This window comes from Schistocerca piceifrons, chromosome 3 (genome assembly GCF_021461385.2).
Source record: "Schistocerca piceifrons isolate TAMUIC-IGC-003096 chromosome 3, iqSchPice1.1, whole genome shotgun sequence".
In the NCBI taxonomy this organism is placed as follows: domain Eukaryota; kingdom Metazoa; phylum Arthropoda; class Insecta; order Orthoptera; family Acrididae; genus Schistocerca; species Schistocerca piceifrons.
The window spans coordinates 522,866,621-522,883,194 of record NC_060140.1 but is presented as its reverse complement, the minus strand read 5'-3'; positions in this window follow the sequence as shown (position 1 = coordinate 522,883,194).

The window sequence follows — 16,574 nt, the reverse complement described above, 5'->3', positions numbered from 1 at the left end:
TAACTGATAGGTTGATCTTCATGCTCTATAAATCACTCTGCTCATGGAGACAGCTTCTCCCTCCTCCCTCTCCCCCCACCCAAGTGAATGGCTGGCATGCTGACACTTCGTAAGGGTCCTGATGACCATGCTGTTGAGCACCCCACATCCATCAATCAACATCTTCTTCAGTAATGCTTTTCTTGCCATTGCCAGTCTACATTTTATATCCTTTCTACTGCAGCCATCATCAGTTTCTTTACTGCCCAAATACCAAAACTCACCCACTACTTTCAGTGTCAAATTTCCTAATTAGATTCCCCAGCACCACCCAATTTAATTCAACTATTTTAATCTCCTAACCTTGTTTTATTTTTGTTGATATTCATCTTATTTCAAGTGATGTAGAGTCAATTCATTTTTTTAGTACAATAGATTACATTTATTTATGGTGTATGATGACTACATGCATACTATAATTATGTACTTATGGTGGTTGAGTAACGACTGATGATAAGATTGTAGAAGGTTGACAGCTGATCAAGTCTCTTTTAGAAAGATAGAGGAAGCGCACAGGAGGAAGTCTGGACTGCTAAAGTGAAGGGTTAACTGTTTAGGAATGTGATTCTTCAAGATAAAGTGTTTGATTTTTTTGTTGCCACAGGAGCAGTTGCTATATGTAGTAGAACAGTATCCAATGCAGGGTCATCTCTGTCCAACTGTGGATTCTTCCCAAATGATTATGAAGGCATATTTCACTACACCAGTTTGTGGTTATGTTCCTATGCCTCACATCTTCAACTGTGGCTGTGTGTTCACCAGCAGTGAAGAATGCTTACACTGTTCATTTTTGTGCACACACATTGCTATTGTAATTTTTATTAGAGAAGTATCAGTGACTTGAAATGCATTATCTTTTGTAAATTATGCACACTACACTTTTTCACTAGTGACAGTGCCAAATGGTGTCACTAAACCTATCCAACATATGAGCACAGAAATCCAAACCCTGAATCTTTCGTTCTTGACTTACCCACTATGGCATTCAACAGCTGTACGCAGTGACGGCTTGTAAGTATACAATATGGGTGATCACAAATTTCTGAATTCAGTTAAATATGAGAGTGTGAAATTAATAGCATCTGCTGTATAACATTTATGCTTATCATCATATTTATACAATTTGAGCTGCTGTCAAAAATCATAATAAATAACATTATTATTATTATTATTATTTTCGATTATTCCCATTTAAGAGAGCGTTTGAACTGTAATTCCTTTATGATGATTGTTTATGTTTTTTCTGAGCCCAAATTTTCTTCATGTGTTCACTGTGTTGTTTCTTTCGCTCCGCTGTCCATTTGCATCCTGGTCTCTTCTGTGTTGTGGTGTCAAATTTATGTTTTTTGATGATGTTCCTGAATTCAGTTCTATTTTATGCATCGTTTACTGTTATGTGTGCTTGTATGAGGTCCTCTTCAACTTCTTTTATCCATTTTGTTTTTCCCCTGCCTGAGTTGATGACTTTAAGAATTCGCTTTGAAATTCTGTTTTCATTCATCCTGTGGATATGTCCATAGACCTGCATTCTTCTTTTCCTTATTGTATCCGTAATCTTGTCTGTGTATTTATATAATTCTGATGTTGGTCTCTTCTTCCAGATTCCTTGCTCTTGTATCGGGCCAAAAATTTTCCTGAGAATTTTCCTTTCTTGTTTCTCTATTTCTTTGATTTTAGTTTGCCCACCTATTTGTGTTGTTTCAGATGCATACAGTGCCTCTGGAAGTACGACAGTGTTGTAGTGCCTCAATTTTGCGTTAATGGATATGAACTTTTTGTTATAATAGTTCCACGTGAGTTTATATGCTTTATGTAGTTTTTTTATTCTTTCCTCATTGGCCTTTAGGTTGATCCCTGATGGCTGGATGATTTCTCCCAGGTACTTAAAATGTGGTACTTGTACGATTTTCCCATGGGTTGTCACAATAGGCAATTTGTCTTGTGGCACTCTTTCTATGTACTGGGTTTTCTCATATGAGATTTGCAGGCCAGTTCTTTGTGCAATTTCGTGTAACTTCTCTATGGCGTTAGTGGCTTCTTTTCTATTATTTGTGAGGATTGCAAGGTCATCCGCAAAAGCTAAACACTTCACATTGAATCTATTATCTTTTCTAATGCCAATTTGGATTCCTTTGACTTCTTTTTTCCATGTCCTGATAATTTTTTCAAGAATGATATTAAAGAGTAATGGTGAAAGTCTGTCACTCTGTCGCACTCCAGTTTGGATTTCAAATGGTTCCGAGATATCCCCCATAAATTTAACCTTGGAGATTGTGTCAGTTAATGTTTCCTGAATGATTGCTCTTGTCTTTCTGTCAATGCTGAATTCCTCCAGCGTCTTGCAGAGCGCTACTCTGTCTATTGAGTCGTAGGCCTTTTTAAAATCTACAAAAGTAACCACTGTGTTTCGGGTGTTTCTCATCTGGAGAATCATTTTCAGATTCCAGATCTGCTCTATGCATGATCGTCCCTTGCGAAAACCAGCCTGGTATTCTCCTATTTGTGGGTCAGCTTGTTCTTCTAATCTATTCATGAGAACTTTTGATAGGATTTTATATGTGACTGGTACGAGTGAGATACCCCTGTAATTATTTGGTTCAGTTTTGTCCCCTTTTTTGTGGAGTGGATGGATGAATGCGCATTTCCATTCAGAAGGGATCTGTTCTGTTTCCCAAATGTTTAATATGATTATTATTATTATTTTTATTATTATTACATGCATAACTTTTGTGAAAAACCACGCCGTTCTAGGCGCTGCAGTCCAGAACCGCGCGACCGCTACGGTCACAGGTTCGAATCCTGCCTCGGGCATGGATGTGTGAGATGTCCTTAGGTTAGTTAGGTTTAAGTAGTTCTAAGTTCTAGGGGACTGATAACCTCAGATGTTAAGTCCCATAGTGCTCAGAGCCAATAATAATTTTGTGAAAAAACAAAAAAAAATATTTTTGTGGAATTTTGTTATTTTTCACATAATTAAGTACAGTTTATGGCAAGAACAAAATAATGTTTAAGTTTTCACTACTCTCAATTTCGCATTTTGTGTAAATGGGAGTTTTTGGGCTTTTTCATTTTTTTGGACAAATGTACAAGACCCCTAAAACATGTGTTAGTTAACAAATTAACTTCCAGGCTGAAAATCAGACATTCTTACATTGCACCTACATAACTACTTGCGCTTATTATACACTTCTTTGTTAAATGTTTGCTTATAGTCTCACTTATTTCATTTTGTCACTTTCTCAGACAATGGATCTGGTCTACGAGACACTAGTTCCTTTGTGGTTAACTTTTTCTGGTAATTTTCTCTTCTGTTAGCATTTAAAATAGATTAGTTATGTTATGGAAAGCTGATTCCTGTACAGTAAACAACCAACTATACTCTGAATAGTAATTTCTGTCGAACAGATCATAAAAGTGGGGGAGTTGCCATATATTGTAAAGACAATCTACATGTCACAAAACTGGATTTTATCACAGAACTTAGTGTGGACATGGCATTTGAAATTTCAGCAATAAAGCTCTGATTTTATAGGTCTGTACAGATCTCCTAGTAGTATTGTGGACAATTTCTTACAAAACATGGAAAAAATGATAGAAATTGTATGTAATAAGTATAAGAACATACATATTGTTATAGCTGGTGATTTTAATATAGATTCCTTAAAGTATACTAAAGATTATGAAAAAGTAAATGATATTCTATGTAGCTATAATTTGTCAGACAGGGTTAATGGGCCAACCAGACTAACTAAGGACTCCTCTAGCTGTATAGATCACTTTTACACCAACATAGATAACTGCAGAGTTGACATAATAAACCTTCACCTCTCTGATCATCTTTGCCAGACAATGGAAATACTGAATATGTATGATTCACAAAGTACATATGAGACGATTGAAATAAGAAGCAAAAATGAAAAATGTTTAGAGAAGTTGGGGTCCGCACTGCAGTCTGAGGCATGGAATGACACATTGTGCAGAAAATGTTGCAGACCAATGGAATAACTTTTATAACACTTTCTTCACCCATTTCAATGTAACATGTCCAGTTACTTTCAAAAATAAATATACTCAAAACCGCCTAAGACTTCCTTCAGAAGAAGAAAATGTTTATTATTTGGAAAATATATAGAGTGTTCCAGGACACATCAACTAGAGACAACTACCAAACATATCGAAAAGCTTATAAACAAGCACTGAATGTATACACAAAGGAAACTATACAGCAAAAAATTGCTACCTCAAATAACATAAGCAAATCAGTATGGAACTGTGTAAATGAGAGAATCATCAGAAAACCAAAGCCTAGTGTCAACAATATCCAACTAACAACTGATAATGTAAATATTTCAGATCCATATATGATCAGCAATGTTTTTAATACCCACTTTATAAATTCAGGTAACATGTATGTGACCTCTGTCACTGATGACTACAGAACTCCTTACCAGGTACAAAAATCAGTATTTATGTATGAAACAGGTACAACTGAAGTAAAGGGAATAGTAAATAAAATGCAAAACAAATTCTCTACGGGATGGGATGAAATCTCCTCCGTTATATTAAAACGATGCAAACATTCACTCATACCTGTTCTGGTTCGCCTTTTCAATGAAAGTTTGATTAAAGGTGTGTTTCCATCTGAATTGAAATATAAAATAGTCAAGCCATTGCACAAAAAAGGTAGTACTAAAAGTAGATACTGTGTCAAATGTATGCAATAAAGTTAGGAATAAACATGCCACCCTTTCTTTTTCATCTAATTTCATAAGTATCGTATGTACTACATCACATATGGCAGATGACGTTGAATAGATAATCTTTTCTAATACTTTGCTTAGGATTGGAATTAAGCTAATGGTAGAAAACTACCGACCCATTAGCTTAATTCCAATCCTAAGCAAAGTATTAGAAAAGATATTAGTATGATGAGAAAACTTTCTTGTCAAAGAAAAAGTGCTACGAGAAACCCAACATGGTTTTAGGAAAGGCTATTCAACATCATCTGCCATATGCGATGTAGTACATATGATACTTATGAAATTAGATGATAAAGAAAGGGTGGCATGTTTGTTCCTAGATTTATCGCGTGTATTCGACACAATACCTCATGAGCTGCTACTTGAGAAACTGGAATCTTATGGTATTAGAAGAATAGCCAAAAATCTCATACAGTCATACCTACAAGACAGATATCAGGTCACACAAGTCACACACCAAGTGGACTATGTTATTAAGAAGTACAGCTCCAGTCCAGCTATAGTAAAGTATGGTGTGCCCCATGGGTCAGTTCTGGGTCCTTTATTGTTCATACTATATGTTAACGATCTGCCCAAAGAACACAACAGCAAGATACTTAACTATGCGGATGACACAACCGTTAACTGGGGAACCAACGAGAATGATTTGGCCCAAAATTGTTCTGATGTCTTATTTGGATTGAAGAACTCATTCTAAAACAATCACTTAAGCTTAAACATCAATAAAACAAATCTAATGGAATTTCAAATACACCACAAACAAGATGAAATGCAATGGAGTGTTGTGTCTGATGATGGTTCAGAAATAAAATTGAAAGGTAAAACTTCCATCCTTGGCGTAATGGTAGATCAGCATCTCTCTTGGGAGCATCATATCCATTTCTTATGGCAAAAACTTAGCAAATCAATTTATGCAATGTGGACAATGTCACAATTTCTTAAATATGAGCAAATGAGTGTAATCTACTATGCTTTAGTGTATCCATTTCTCACATATGGAATTGAAGTATGGGGATGTGCTGCTGCCAAGCATGTAAATTGTAAATAAGGTATTCATCCTTCAAAAAAAAAAAAAAAAAAAAAAAAAAAAAAAAAAAAAAAAAAAAAAAAAAAAAAAAAAGGCAGTTAGGATCATGTGTAAGCTTACCAAAGCAATTTTTAAAATTAAGAATCTACTAACACTTCCATCACTATATATTTATAAAACTGTTCAGGTGATGCTAAAATGCAAGCAGTACAATCACCTAAATAGAGAAGTGCACATGTACAATACCAGGAGGGACGATGATTATCACCTGGAAAGAAATAATACAAAAAGTGCAGACAAGAGTCTCTATTAAATGGGGATCAAATTTTATAACAAACTAAAATCCCCTTAAGTGGAAGCTGCCTTGAAATTGCCTCGAAGGAGTTCCTCAGCAATAAGTGTTTTTATAGCATTAAGGAATTCCTCTCAGAGGAGTAGAATACTTTCATTTGTATAAATAGTACTTACATGTAAAAAAAGCAACATAATTTTTTTATCTGTTAGACCTATTTTATATAATTGTTTCCCACAATGTTATAAGGGGAAATGGTCAATATGTAAACTACCCAAAACAAATCCTTGTATTTGTCCATGGAGAATAACTAAATAAATAAAACTCCAAACATAAACTGTCATTTGCGGAAATGATTCAATTGAAGTAGTACCATCCACCAACAATATCATTTGACTAGAATACGAATGAGGCAGTGAGAGCCATAAAGACCAAAAGCACACCATCTTCGACACCACATTCAAGTGAATATCAGAGAAACCATTGAGACAGCTTTTCGTGAATGTTCATATATATGTACAATGTGGGCCCACAGTACAGATAAACCAGACCCACCATAAGATCAACAGGTGTCAGAAGCATGAATAAATGACAGCCTTACAATTGATGATTAAGTGCTTTATGGTTCTCAGCACACCTCACATGGATTACTGTATGATAAAATCCAAATTTGAATACACTGCACCTCATTCAGAACCCCCAAAATAGGTTTTTCTATCATGGTAACTACAACATATTCTGATATCCTATCTAATTTTACTATATAGTGAGTGAGTTGGCATATCTGAGGAATGTGCTACTGTCTATATTTACGCCAAGCGAATGGAGATAAAAGTCTGCTGTAGTGTGCTACCACCGGGTAGCATTGGTGTTAACTTGTAGCTGAGTAGTAACGGCTAGCTGTGCATGCCATGAACTGTGCACATCGTTTATCAAATCCGTATGTATTTGGCCCTTAAGGCAATTACATCACGTCAGTTGCACATGTGCAAAAGCTTCTTAAAACGTGCACAACTAAAGGTGTGCTTGCCACCTTGATGCCAAGTTTCACCAAGTCTAGAGAAGCAATGTCGCATAGCATGGTAGATTTAGTGCCATCTATTTCAGATTACCATTTTCTGGTAAACATAGTGGATATTCTCTCTGTGTGAACACAAGACTATTATCTCCTGCATTAGCTGTTGCTGGTGGCCAGGTCAATTTTCATCTTCAATAGTTACTGTTAATGCACACACTTAGCTCATATTGAGATCACAAAAAGTACTGTTGCAGAAATGTTCCTGTTTGTATGAGGGTTGACAGAAAAGTAATGTCTTCACCTTCGTAACTCTTCAACACTTGGCAGCACTGATACGCGGCAGGTACTGGCTTGTTCCAAAGCCTCTTCCCTACAGCTCCAGTTGGCACGAAACCTTAGCATTGAACGGTTGTGTTGTTACAGTGTAAAGAATGGAATGCTGTGCAGACGGTCGGTCCATGCTATTTAAGCAATGTGCAGTTATTGAATTCTTGACAGCAGAAAGTGTCACCCCAAAGGAGATTCGTCAGAGAACGAAAGCAGTTTATGGTGATTGTGTTGATGTGCGGCGTTGGGCGAGTAAGTTTAACGATGTTGAGGCAGGAACATCTGACCTGCATGACAAACAAATAGTTGGATGTCTGTAACAGCAACCAATGAGTTTCACAAGCAAAATGTTGACAGAGTGATTTAGAATGATCGTCATGTCACTCAGAGAGAAACTGCAAGCACAATCGGCATTTCACAAGAATGTGTGGGTTACAGTATTGGTTTGCTTGGTTATCGGAAGAACTGCGCACGATGGGTACCCCGGATGCTGACTCCTTAAATGAAAGTGCACAGACTTGAAATTTTCAGGAACTCCCCTCACGTTACGAGAATGAAGATGACGCCTTTCTCCATTCAATTGTGACAGGAGATGAAATGTGAGGACACTATTACGACCCGGAGATGAAATGTCAGTCTACAGAATATCAACACAAAGACTCGCCCCAGAAAAAGAAATTCAATATGCAGCCCTCAGTTGGAAAAATCATGGCCACAGTGTTCTGGGATGCAGATGGTGTTATCATTGTTGATTTCCTTGATTGTTGAACAACAATAAACTCGGAGCATTACGTCACAACACTGCGAATTCTGAAACGACGGCTAACAAGGGAAAGGAAGAGGGAAATGTTTTCCTGCAGCATGACAATGCCAAATCACACACTTCACATGCCATCACAGCAGAGACTGAATCTCACCACCATATGGCATCCTCCATACAGTCCAGATTTAGCACCATCTGACTTCCATCTGTTTCTAATAATGAAAGACGATCTGCGGGGACATCATTATGCTTCTGATGAAGGTGTTGAAAGAACTGTGAGACTGTGGTTATGGAAACAGAATGTCGATTTCTTCCCTGATGGCTTCAGAAAACTTGTTCATCGTTGGTAGAAATGTATCTATTTGGCTGGTGATTATGTGGAAAAGTGAATATTGGTAATTAAAAATCACATTCTAAGGATTATTTCTGTGTTTGATTTATTAAAATATTCCCATCAAAACCCAATTACTGAAGGTGGAGGCATTACTTTTTATTCAACCCTCGTATTAACAACAACATGGTTTAAATGAAATGAAATGTCGTGTGGCTAGTGCCTCCCGGCGGGTAGACCGTTCGCCTGGTGCAGGTCTTTCGAGTTAACGCCACTTCGGCGACCTGCGCGTCGATGGGGATGAAATGATGATGATTAGGACAACACAACACCCAGTCCCTGAGCGGAGAAAATCTCCGACCCAGCCAGGAATCGAACCCGGGACCTTAGGATTGACATTCCGTCACGCTGACCACTCAGCTACCGGGGCCGGACATGGTTTAAATTGAAGAAATGTAATGCAAAACCAAACAGTGGAAACTGTTTTACCCCGTATAACAGCTGCACATAATTGAAAGTTGCCACAGTACATTGGCCTGATTGGTGCTATATGATGTTATTCCTGAAAATCCAATGATAGCTAAGAATCTGATTGGTTCCAAATTTTCAGTGTGATCATCATTACAATGGCAATTCAAGGTTTCATCTCTGAACAGAACAACTACATGGAATGAGATTTGCACTACGTACACCTACCCCATTCATGAACAGAATGCTATTTGACTTGAAGATTTAACTTACAGAAAATTATTTTTGCATGGTGTATTATTTACTGATCTAGATTCTGATATACAATGCTTGCTTGGTCTTGCTACCTCCTCACCCCCATCACTGTGCTAGAAAACTTGATATTTGTCAAAGCAGGAATAACACCAACAACGAAACATGTAGTATGTGCCTCTTACATTACCTAGGAAAACAAAATATCATAATTATAAGATATTTTGATAATGACTGAAATGAAAAAGAAACTGTGGAAAAAAGTTGACTGACTGGGTCAGCTGAACCTACCATTACCGAATTTCGGCTTTGTCATGTAACGTAATGGTGATGTATTTTATGTCATATGCCTGCAAATAAAATGAGAACACAACACTGACAATATTTCTTTTGATTCAACATTAGTTGTTGGAATGTAGGTTTGGTTGACATACTGATTTATGGTATATCCCAAGATCCATGTTACATTGAAAGTGACAGTTTGGTTTTGTGTTGGCGAAACAGTATTGAATGGTTCAGTTAATCGGACTGGCCAACTCAGGGAAAACAAAAGTTATGTTTGTGAGGCACACAGAGTCTTAAATAAAGGAGGGACTCAGAAAATAAAATAAATCCAGACCTGAGACTGCCAAAAGTTTCCAAGACAGAACGGGATCAAAGCCTCACACACTATCATTTTGAAGTTTATTGCAACAGCACTCATTAATACAATGTTTTTACTACAGTATCTACATCAAATGAAAATCAAAATTCAACCACTTGAAGGTCATAATTACTATCTTCACTGTCAGGTGATAAAATCTGACTGCCAGTTTGTGTCCCATAGACCACACAATTGCAAAGGCCCTTGCTGCCGTTGATGGGTCCTCCTTCCACAATAAACTAGTTCAACTCATTGCTGGAGAATGCCTACTGGCAATAGTGATAGTTTCTGTGAATACAGACACACCCATAAGTCACAAATCAACAATCAGATTTCATCTGCTAACAATCAGGACAATGTAACTCTCAAAAACTTGAGTCTTATATGACCTGTGTACTAGAAATATGTATTAAAGGTGAAAATAAGTTGTTGATTATTCTTATATCCACTTTTGTATTAATATTAGTCTCGAACAGATGATTGCAGTAAAGCTACCACTGAACCCTGTTCTGCATACAATGAGAAATACACTGATAGCAAGGAGTTCTTTTTTCTAATCTGATGATCAGCTAATGTAAAATTCAAGAAGTGGAAATTGCAGTTAAGTATTGTGAATGTGTAATAATTATATTAAACTCTTTTGCAGTAACTTTCAATAGGAACGTCAACTTGTTTGTTTTAAACTTTTTCAATAACACTTTTTTTGTAAGATAGTCCTTCAGGACACCAATACAAGAACAATGAATATCGGATAGCATGTAACACTGAAGTACCGTAGTCACTCATCAAATCTGATGCTGACAGACAATATCAAAAAGTAGAACCTCCACAACTATCCGTATTATGTCTCACGTGTTGGAAATTAATAAATACTCATCTATGCAATTTTTCACAGAAATTTATCATAGTATACTAGTAAATAATTATTAGAAAAATTTACAGCATTTATACGGCTACTGTGGTTAAAGCGTAACCTGTTATCAGAGTTGTATTATACTTCTATAACATGCAGGGCCCCAAAGTTAACTGTTGAGATCCATTCAACCAGACTATCTGTAGGATATGATGCTAAGTCAGACATTAGAACTCAATTGCATTTATAAGTAAAGAAGACCCCAATTCTATTTAGTGTATTATGTTTTAAAGGTAAGAAAAACTCTGACATTGCTAAAATCAGAAGTATGTTTCATGTACATTCTCCATCCATTATCAGTTAATACTCTGAAAATGATTGCTTCTGTTTGTCCATGTGGATGCTGCCCTTCATTCACTGTGTAAACAGTGCTCTCTACTGAAGATACATGATCAGAGGGTTTAGTAATTTTATCACTAATCTGCAACGCAAATATAAAATATTATTAAGGTTATATGAATTGGAATACGTTGCCCAAGTCTTGTGGAGATGGTTGTCAGTAACATGAATTTGTTCAGGAGAACCTGCTACACGTGTTAAATAAAAACAAGATAGAAAATTGGTTTATACTTGGATTAAAATTTCCTAAGTTCTCCAGCATTTATTTTCAGTAGGATTACATAATCAATGATAAAGGTGTGAAATTTACAGTTTTAAAACTAAATTAAAATCCTTTTCTGTAACACATTCCTCCTGTTTTCTTTGGGAATTCCAGTGCAAGCTGGCAAGTTGGAAAACTGCTGTGGTCAGGAAAACCATTTTTTTCTGGAAAAATAAGCAAATTCTAAAAGACTCAGATAAACCTGAAAGACTTTGTAGGAATTTAAACTGTTCATTGGCTGAAATAGTTGTTGGTTGGTTGGATGATTATAGGGACCAGACTACTAGGCCATCAGTCCCTTTTCCTTGAACAGACAGGTGTACATCATCGTACATTAGAGATGGCATATCACACAAAACCTGGGCAAAGAAAACTGCACTGTCCACCAAAGGTCTGTGAAGTCTAGATAAGGGACAAAAAAGAAGAAACAGAGACATAAGAAGAAAGGCAGGTGAGGTGCGCCATCTAGGGAGCAGCCAGAAGCCCCCAAAAGCAGAGTGCAATGAGGAGACATACCTCCCCCACCCCTCCCAGCACGTACCAGAGGTATCCCACTCACAAACTGCCTTGGAAAGACCGAGCAACACAGACATGGCAAGAGAAGCATGGACAGATAAAAGAGTAACAAGTCGAACAGACCACACAAGAGGGGGGAGGAACAGTAAAAGAGCAGGTAGAATCAGAGCGGGTGTGGACCATTGAGCCCACACAGCTACAGTCTGGTCTGGACAGTGGAGGCAACAGAGTTTTCTGCCAACCCGTCAATGGACTGGTAAGGTTAAGTGACCCTCCCTTAAAGTGAGCAGTAAAAGCCCCCTTCACAAATAAATTGTAAAACTAAGTCAGCCACTGAAGTATCATCTCCTAACACCAGAGGTAGCCAGTCAGAGAGATTAAGAGTCTACTGCAGGAGGGCTAGATTGGGACTGTTCAACAAAATGTGGACTACAGTCAATTGGGAACCATAATGATGGCGGGGTGGGTCCTCGCAATGGAGATATTGACTATGACTCAGTGAAGTATGGCCAATGCGGAGCCAGCGAAGGACAGTTGAGTCCTTGCAAGAGACCTGCATGGAAGGCCTTCACAGGTTTGTAGTCTCCTTTATCACTCGTAGTTAGTTTGGTGAAGTCAGGGTGAACAGTTCCGTGTTCCAGATCCCTAAAACTTGATGATGTAACACCAATTGGAGGTCTGTTTCCAGAATACTGATCTCAAGAGTCATGTTACTGGTAGCCTGTTTGACCAGGCTATCAGCAAGTTCATTTCCCAGGATCCCAAAATGGCCCGGGCCCAGATGACGGTCACATCCACATTGTTCGAGGGCATACAGGGAATACTGGATAGCCATGACCAAGAGATGACAAGGGATAGTCATTTTGAAACATTTTCTTAAATTGTTGCTATTGCTCTGAGCAACAACTAGTTGTGGAGCAGTTACAGAAAACTGTGTATCGAGTTATTTCGTTTGTTGTTCAATATCAAATGTTTCTAGTACAATCACTTCCTTGGAGTCTTCACTAAAGCCCATGGGTTCCTGGGTTACCAGATCTGTTTTCCTTTGACTGGTTACAACTGCAATACGCTTGTCAGTATTTAGTGCACAACTATAATTTTCTCATTCTACCTCAAGCAAAGGTGGAACACATTTTTGGAATACAACCTACAACCAGCTTAGAGACAGAAGTGATGACACTTTCTGCAGGACCTGACCATGAAAAAATGAAATGATCGTATGACATTGTTGGCCGGGAGGCCCCAAGCGGGGAAGTTCGGCCGCCGTATTGCAAGTCCTTTTTAGTTGACGCCACTTCGGCGACTTGCGAGTTTATGTTGATGAAATGATGATGAAGAACACAAAACACTCAGTCATCATAAGGCAGAGAAAATCACTGACCCCGCTAGGAATCGAACCCGGGACCCCGTGCGTGGGAAGCGAGAATGCTACCACAAGACCACGAGCTGTGGACACCTGACCATCATTTTGCAGGACAATGGTCAAGCATGTACAGTGCAAGCTGTTACTGATTTGTTTGACTGATGGGGCTGCTAAGTGCTGTACCACCTACGGCACTCCCCTGACTTAAGCCATTTTGAGTTCAACTCGATTCCTAAACTGAAGGAAACACTTCTTGGTATTCGCTTCGTAACTGCTACAAATTCGTCAGGCATTAGACCACGCCACTCAAACTGTCAACACAGCTGGCACTGCTACGTGTGTCCTATGCCTTCCACATCACTGGCAATGGGTTATACACAATGCTGGTGACTACTGTGAAGGTCAGTAAAACTTTGAAACATGTATCTATTTTGTGCGAGCTGTAAATAAACAGTTGCCGCTATTAAAGTTCCAACCCTCATATAAATAAAATGGTGTTTTCAGCATGGTAAAACAGAATCAGTACAGCTAGCTAGCTGTGTTTAAATTAGAGATTATTGCCAGGATTGGGTGCAATACATAGCTGTACAATTCATCATCCCAATGATGCACTGCCCCCAAAGTCTTGGGGACCACTGCTCCCTATAGGAACAATGTGGACAAATTTGTTACAGCTCTTGATAGATTTAATTGCAGGTCATCTGCTGATAAACTTGCTGCTTCTCAGTTGCCAAGGGAAAAATCCAGTATTATTGTGAACATTCAGAAGAGATTATAGAAACAGTTCTTGAACTCAATCCATGTTTTTCACTACACTAAAACCTGTATGTGATGCCATCCAGACTTGCAGGGTTGCTACATGTTCACTGTGGGAATCAGTATGAGCAGTCAATCTGTGAGACGGAAAACTGAGAGTGTGCATACTCGAGCAAAATCTTGAGGTCTCTGTTCTGTAGTTACGTAATATACTGATAGCTATTTTGACACATATCAGCATGCAAAGCACTTGGTTTGTATAATAAGCTTGTAAGTGTTATAACCGTTTTTCAAAAATCACAGTGGCACCTCGGTTTTGTCGCCAATGCAATGAAACTACAATTCAAACAATGAGCAAATGTGCATCTTTAACAAAGAAAAAAACAGGCTTTGAAAATAATGAAATAATTATATAACAGTAAGGAAAAGAAATTCTGACATTCATGTAATTGTGACAGTACACTTGTCTCATTTGGCACACTTTTTACAGCTCTTTCTCATCACTCGCTTCTTCTTCCTGTTGATCCCATCTCTTCTGCACAAAGTATGGTATTTGCCATTACTTGTCCACTTGACTGCAACTGGTGTTTCAATGGCAGATATAAGTAACGTGTACAGTGTGGATGAGGATCAGGGAGGACACAGGGCATTATACTGATTCCTCTAAACAACAAATTTGAGGTCCTGTCTTCCACTGAAACTGAAACTGAGGCAGTGGGACAATAATGGTACCCCTCAGGGAAATGGCAGCAAGAGACAGGAAATGACACAAGGTGCACTTAGTGTGTATGTCTGGTGACCTCATTCAACACATAGCAGAGGCTATTCCAGCAGCCATTAAGTGAACAGGATGCAACCAGCTGCAGACTGTGGTGCACATAGGAACAAATGGTGCCTGTCATCTGGGCTCTAAGGATTATTCTGCAACTAGTAGGGTACAATGAGAAGAGCAGCCTTGTGCGCAGTGTTTCAACAAGGCTCACAATTTGTAGCATTGTCCCCAGAACTGATTGTGGTTCCTTGGTCTTGAGTTGAGTGGAAGGACTGAATCAGACACTTTGAAGGTTCTGTGACAAGTCAGGCTGTGACATCCTGGACTTGTGCCACAGGGTTGAGATCTCTAGCGTCTGCCAAAATGGTCAGGTGTGCACTACACATCAGAGACTGCTACTCAGGTAGCTGAGTGTGTGGGGTGCACAAAAGGGCTGCTTAGGTTAGGTGACTCTCCATCCAATCCAGGTAACAACAGCTGTAGGAAACCCAGAAGTAACAGTGTAAGATTGAAAGTAATATCTCCCATTGGCTGAGAGTATCACAATCCTAATAGCTAACTGCCAAAGCATTCGCAACAAAATGCCAGAGTTTGGAGTGCTCATGAAAAGCAGTGAAGCTCATGTAATATTAGGCACAGAAAGTTAGTTGAAACAGGGAAACTAAAAGCAGTGAGATTTTTGTGGCAAACTAAAGTGTATATCGAAAGGATAGGTAGATGGGAAGTGGAGGTGGTTTATTTGTTACAGTACATAAGAAACTCAAATCCACTGAGGTAGAAACTGAAGCTGCATGTGAGATTGTTTGCACAAAACTCAATATCCAGGGTGGGCATACAATAGTAAATGATCCTTCTATCACCCACCAGACTCATCTTTTGATGTAACCAAAAACCTAATCTCAGTTCGCTTGTATATTTAAGTTCCCAAATCATACTGTAATCATCGGTGGAGATTTTAATCATCCAACAATCAACTGGCAAAATTACAGTTCTGTTAGTGGTGGACATGATAAGACATTCTGTGAAACAGTACTGAGCATTCTCTGAAAACTACCCAGAAGAGTTAGTTTAGCAGCCTACTCATGATGGAAATATATTGGATCGAACAGCAACAAATATGCCTGACCTCTTTGAGGCTGTCCACATTGAACCTGGTCAGTGGTCATAATGTGGTTGTGGCAATAATGATTACCGAAATACAAAGGCCAACTAAAATGAGCAGAAAGATATATATGTTCAGTAAACTAGATTTTTAAAAAAAAAAAAAAAAACAGTAGGGTCATATCTCAATAAGGAACTTGAAACTTTCAGTACAGAACAGGGGCATGTAGGTGAACTATGACTCAAGGTTAAGAGAGTAGAGTGGCTGACATGCACTGAATAGATATGTACCAAGTAGAACCGTTCATAATGGGAGGGACCCTTCATGGTACACAGTCACTGTAGAGAAACTTCTAAAGAAACAGATATTACTGCTTATTAGGTGCAAAATAACCCATAAGGCTATAGATAGAGACATACTGCATCAAACGTGTGTGGCTGTCAAGAGAGCAATGCGTCAAGCCCTAATGGCTACTATAGTGGAAACTGTCAAATGATCTTTCACAAAACCCAAGCCTGTTAGTGACACCAAAGTTAGTGCCCAGTCCCTACACAATGAGGCAGGAACTGAAACTGAGGGTAGCATACTGTTTCACTGATTGTATCAATACTTGTTTGTATTACGATATATT